This window comes from Vicugna pacos, chromosome 21 (assembly GCF_048564905.1).
Source record: "Vicugna pacos chromosome 21, VicPac4, whole genome shotgun sequence".
NCBI classification, from domain to species: Eukaryota; Metazoa; Chordata; class Mammalia; order Artiodactyla; family Camelidae; genus Vicugna; species Vicugna pacos.
The window spans coordinates 11,345,848-11,352,281 of NC_133007.1; the positions used below are offsets into that span (position 1 = coordinate 11,345,848).

At 47.1% G+C, this 6,434-nt stretch overlaps 1 protein-coding gene across 4 annotated transcripts in view; it reads right to left on the reverse strand.

Annotated features, from left to right (window-relative positions):
• Positions 1 to 5,797, reverse strand: part of TNN (tenascin N) — a 59,558-nt gene extending 53,761 nt beyond the window's left edge. For all 4 annotated transcript variants that reach the window (XM_072946069.1, XM_072946068.1, XM_072946066.1 and 1 more), the window contains exon 1: positions 5,536 to 5,797. The gene's annotated coding sequence lies outside the window, so the exon portion shown is untranslated. The remainder of the gene's footprint in view (positions 1 to 5,535) is intronic.
• Positions 5,798 to 6,434: the final 637 nt, after the last annotated feature.

Consider the following 6,434-nt stretch of genomic DNA (forward strand, 5'->3'; position numbering starts at 1 on the left):
CTCCATCAGCAACCTGGGGAAGCCAGAAAGGGTTGAGCAAGTTGGGGTGGATAATGGAGGAAGAGACACACCAGTCCAACCACAGTCCCCTGCCCTCCCGCTCATCTGCGGATTTTGCATCAGCCTGAACTGGGTGGCCTGGATGGGAGACAGGCTCTGATACTGGGAATGGACCTGCCTTTCACAAAGGGGTTCTCTTCCAACCCTAAAAGTGACCAGAAAAGCTCTGCAATCTGCTTGAGATTTTTGTCAGAGGACGGGGGAGGTGAGGAACCCCAGGAGACTGAGTTGGAAGGCAGGTGTAGGATAAAAATTACGGTATTTCACAATCACTGCTTCAAAAGTTCAGCCCAGTGATAAAACAGTCACACATATTCTCTGCTTACTTCCTAGGATGGAAACTGAGGCTCAGAAGCAACAAGCAACGTGCCCCTGATTGTGCATGAGAGGGCAAGGTCGCAGATTGGAACCCAGGTGCGTGGTGACCGCTAACTGAGCCGTTAACCCCTGGGTGCTCTGCCATCCCCAGTAACCACACAGATGCATCTGAAAAGCGCTGCTACGCACCAGCAGCACCTGAGTTTCCACTGTCCAAAACCCCTTCCAGGAAACAAGAGGCCTAAACCAGCGGGGTCCAGACCTCTCTGCCCACTGCTGCCGTCCAACTCCCACCCCCCGCCCACAGCTCACTACTCTCCAAGACATAAACTGAGTGCAGATGGTTTTCTGAAGAAGTTCTGAACGAATGCAAAAAAAAAATCCATGGATTCATGCCATAAACCGCAGCAAGGCTGTGCACAGCCCAGTCTCACAGTGTTTTTGAAGCCTGGAATAGGAGAAACCCCAGAGGCCCTTGTAGGAGCGTTCGCTGTCACTCATCCTTCTAATTTGTAGCAAGATGTCCTCACTAATTACACTGTCTCGGATGCCACACATTGAGCTCAGATTTTCCTGGGCAGGGTGATTGCTCGAAAGAAGGTGAGAGCAGGGGAAGTCCTCCACCTAGCACTGCTGTTAAGGGTGATGAGCAGGAGGAAGAGCCTCTGGCTCTCTCTCCGACACGTGGCAGGAGGATCAGCGTAAGGAAGGGGTGACCTCACCATCTCTTTTATGCACAGCGGGCACAGGCCGAGCGCCGCAAGGATAGGGAGGGGCTGGTGAGGGCAGTAAATGCAGGCTAACAAGTTTCTGAATGATGATGGCTCATCTGACCCCTCACGGAAAGAGGGGTCAATGCTGTAGGAATGTGTCAGGCAAAGGGGGCTTGCATGCCAGGAGTATGCGTGCAGGAAAGCAGACAGCCCCAAGCATCAGTGTCACCGATGGAACATGTCTTGAATTCTGGCTGCAGGAGGGGTGGTGGGTGGTGTGCGGAGATGGGGGGCAGAGGCACATGAAGACTCAGGAGGAATGCTGCCTGGTAGTACTTTTTCAAGAAAGGCTTTTCGAGGTGTATACTGCTGACCATGACCTGGATGGATGGCTGCCCTGGCTCGGCCCTGAGGGGCACACTGTAGACACAGGGCTCTATGTTTGTGCCTGATTCATTGTCTCACGCCTACCCCTGTGGCTTTAATTTCCAGCCAAACACTGACAGCTCCCAAATCTGTATCTGAATTCCTAGCCTAAACATCCCTGTAAGCTCAGGGATAGTGTGGCCATGACTGTGTTGATCCCCTCTGTATCCACAGCCCAGTTCTGGCCAAAGCAATATTTTGTGTATTAAGTAATAATAGGGACTGGTGGTTTTGCATATGTGTTTATTAGATGATGGGTACTGTGCCAAACACTTCATAAACATTATTTTCATTTAATTGTCAAGATCCTAGGAGTCAATTGATATTATTCATTGTTACAGGTGCTCAGAGAGGTTAAATAACTTGTCTAAGGACACACATCTAATAAGCAGCAAAGCTGGGATCAAATACCAGGTCTATCCATTCTCCGTATCTGTGTTCTTCATCTCTCTCTGCTGTGTGTACTGCCTCACATGAAAAAATCCAATGAGAAGATTACCACATGTGAAAAAGAGACCAAATGTCTTCCTTCCTGTCATATTTAAGAGAGGGATTCTTCTGAAAAAAAGAAACCCAAGGCATACTGGGTGCTCAGTAAAACATTAATTGCTTAATAACTAAATCCTATGCCAGTACTTTCTCTGAGCAGTACCAAGGATGACCCCACCCCCATCCTGGGAAGATAAATTTGTGTTCATCTCATAGGGAAGTTAAATTCTGGTCACTTCTGATGAGAGGCTGGAAAATTCCCTTCCTAGGAAACCCAAAGCAGACCAAGACTTCTGTCTATAGGGGCAGATATCAACCAAGTCTTGGCCAGAGGAGAAGGATGGACTCTGATCCCAGATGGTCCTCTCTAGTCCTAGGCTGATAGTCTCCACACAACCTCATTTCTCCAAACAAGGGCACATACCCTGGTCAGGGATAAAATATGCTACTTACATCAAAGAGATTGGCAACCAATTTCTTAACCACCATCACAGATCTTTCTACTTAAATTTAGGGCTTTCTCTGGTTCCCTGATTACCTCATCTTGCCCTTATAGTTAACCACAAGCAAATAAGAGTGCTGCTTTGGGTTTTTAGAAAAACTGTATTATCTTGGATTTCCAGTGGAATCACTTAAAATAATATTCTGTCCCCAAATGACAGGGTGGACATCACTGAGCTATGAAGGAAAGTGATGGAGATGGGTAGCCAGGGGTGCATGTCACAAATGTCACCTTCCCCAAACTCTCTAGGACATACTCTGCCAGCGATCTACAACCTGGGCCCTGGGTGAATCCAGGGTCTTTTGACCCAAATACTCAGCCTAGGAGAGCGAGTTTGTGTGCAACTGAGGAATTGCTCTGGCTCAGCTCATCCTGGATTGGAGACCCTAAGCAACCGATTTCGCCTCTGTATCTCTTCCTCCTTCAGTTTGCAAGTGCACATCATGCACCAGGCAGTACTGTTTCTGTTGGGTCAAACTCCAGACAAACCAAGTATATATGAACATTTTTATTTCCAGTCTTTGTGACCTTGAACTCTGCACAGACATTCTCTATAGGACGCAGAACAGCTAGGTGTGAATAAGAATGAAAAATTCATTGTACGTGGTAAGACTTAATATGGTCACATTCCAGGCATATATCTGCACACCACCCCACCTCTTCTAGTTCAGTGGAATACACCAAGAGGGTGCCCCATAAATCCTTGTGGACACCTCACACTGCTGTGTAACACCCCTTCTCCCAAGAAACTCTTTCCATCAAGTCTGCCTATGCACCATAGGCTGGAAAAGATCAAGGATGGTTGCTCTGACCCAGCCTCAGTGCTTGATCGCTTTTTCATGGGTGGCCACAGGTTTGTGTGATTATTTTGTTCTATCAACCAAATAGCAATCCAGGTTGTAAAGGCTCAAATGGGTTATGAGAATGGTGGCTACCATTTTCTAAGCATTGATTGTGTGCCAGCCTCTGTGCTAAGCACTTTTAGATGTTCTTCCTGAACATCAGGCAAAGATGTTCATCTGTCCCACAGGAAGGAATCCCTTTCTCACAAAAAGACCTTCCTTTTGCTTTCATGGGAAGGCACAGGCTCATACACGAGGAGAAGATAAAATGGACACAAGGGCATAGACTCAGGGACCTCGAACCACATCAGACCAAGCACCCAGTCTCCAGAATGACCAAGTATTACCTCTTATACAATTAGCCTTCCTCCCCAGGGGCGTGAAGGGGGTCTGATGACAAACTCTACTTCAACCGAATGATAAAGAAGAGGGGCACATGATGAAAAAGTCGAAATTCCTTTCTTTAGTTTAACATGCAGGTTTCCACATATTGAAGCAAAGTTAAAGTCCCAGCCTGCTGTCAAAGAGGAGAGGCTTTCCCTTATTAATTTCCGAGGACTTGCACCACTCCACCCGCACTCTCTGGGTCTCTCTTTGAAACCAACAGCACGCATTTCGATGATGGCTGCTTGGCATTAGCAGTGAGTCTGCTGTGGTGAAAGCTGGCAAAGCCCCTGCCTGTCCAGGGATCGGGCTTGAGATCTTAGCATCGTCAGTTCGCAGACTGGCGGCTCCAGATGCTGCCACAGAACCTAAACCGTGACCTCATGTCTGTATCCAGACCCTACAGGAGCCAAGGCTCTGGAATGAGCAGCGGGTGGACAAGAGTTTCCACTGCATCTGGGCACGGTTTCCTCAGGCATCTTCTTGGGAACAGACCTCAGTCTACCCTTCATTTCAAACCACAAAACGGGGCTGCAATGGAAACCAGAAGCCACATGATGATTTGAAGTCATGCTGTCCTATTTTCCCTCCTCCAGGAGTCAGCTGCAGCCCACAAACTTGGGGACACGGGAGGATTCAAAATTACATAAAAGAATGTCAGGTGTTTTTCTTTTCCCCACTTCTTCCCTGGGAAAGTGATGCTAGTGCACACTTTCCTTCCTGAGTCCCTTCTCCCAACATCACCACCTTGACTCTAAGCCTCCAACAAATGCCCAAACGCCAAAAATCATGGATTTTTTCCACGTAGATCCTGTGCTCTGCCAGCCACCAATCTACAGTCCTGACTGAGCAAATGTCACTTGATACCCTTGTGATACTTTGGCTTCTTCAAGAACCAGTGGAAGTGGACTTCAAGCCCTGTGGTTAACCTATGTCCAGATGTGGGCAGTTTCTCATTTTTATGTTAGGACATGTTCTTTTTTTAATGCTTATATAAGCAACTCAAGTTTTGTGCTTTCAAGCGACTGTTCTCATTTGTTCTATCTCTCTCCTTCCCCCAGCTCTCTCCCAAACACAAAAATGTACGAATAGATGAATAAATTTAAAAGACCTCCAAAAACTAGTCCACCAGCATCATTTATTTAAACGTTTTAAAATGTTTTCTTTGCAGCACTGTGAGGGTAATAGCATGGGCATTTTGGGAAAAGAAGTCGTCCCCTTACAAATAAGAATCAAAACCTGTGAAATGAAATGTTTGAATAAACTTCAAAGCTCTTCCAGCCCATCCACAAGCATCATCTTAATTGGTATATACGAAACCCAGAAAAGGGAAATGTTAGAATAGTTTCCTGATCACAACTAAAATAAAAGTTCCATTTTCGAATTTTTTAAAAGTGAGATACAAGAGATAAATTATCCTCCAAAAAGAGGCTTTTGGCATAGTAAAGAAGCCAACAGAGAAATAAAGATGAAAAGAACATGCTAGACTTAAAAGAAACATCTTATATAAAAATCTATTACTCCAGGTAGAAATTTCCCTACAACACAGACGCATTTGGCCAGGGAAGGAGACGGTAGTTAGTCCAGTTGTTGGAAGCAAGTATCCTACTGGCTTACGACATGTTGCCTGGGTCCTGGGAAGTAGTTCCTAATTGAGTTTTCACTCCTCATGGAGGTGACAGAAGACTGGTTACACTGCCTGCATGCTCAGGCTCCGGAAAACTGAGGCACTGGAGTTCATTCCCACCTGGCCACCTCCCTCCGTCCCGTGGGTAAAACCCTCAGATACTGGCATCCTTACCTTGGAGGCTGCAGGGCACCACTTCCAACAATTCTGCCACCCGAGAGCCGGGCCCCTTGGGCTGCAGACCTTGGTGCTGACTCGTCACCTCAGCTTCCCTCCCTGGGTTTAAGTCCCATCCAGACCAGGGGAGGAGCCAAGAGGGACTCTTGGGTGTTCCCCTCTCTTCTTGGCAGAGATTCAGTTAAGAGATAATGAGCAACTCTTTCTTATTCTAGGAAAGGAAAAAATACATCTATCCATTTCCCTCTTCGTTTTTACTTTGATTACACAGCAGCTAAAAATACTAGAAGCTGTTTCCATTTAAGTAGATCCAGAATAAGATTATGAAAAGAGTGTGCATGTCTCCTGGCCAAGAACTGGGTCTCGGGGTTTCAAAGTGCGTTCATAAAATCTCTTTCTCTTTTTCCTGTTCCAGGCACTCTGGGATTTATTGCCTACCACTTTTAAAATAGGAAAAGACCTTTAACACAGAAAGAAATGAGCAGAGACCCTCAGGGACAGAGCCTCCTGTGACTCCCCTACCTCCCCCCTCCATCCACTCACAGGTGTGAGTGGCGGGGCTCTGAGGACATCTGAGAGCAAGAGGAGACCCAGGGATTCCATTCCACAGCCCAGTCTGACCCCACTCCTTCCCAGAGGCCTCCCACACACCAGCTACAGAAGACCCCCATCACCAGGAAAGCATAGCAGTGCCTTTTCATGCCATTCTTCCACTTTTGCCATCAGATGGCCAGATCTTTACCCCTTCTATTAACCAGAGATATTCCAACAGGTCACGGCCCACCCCTCCTGCTCTCGCTACCCTCACCCGTCTCCTGTCCTGCCTGCGGGAGATTCTGGACTGCAGATCTACAACATAATGTGGGGAGCCCACATGTTTTCAGTTCACCTCTGGA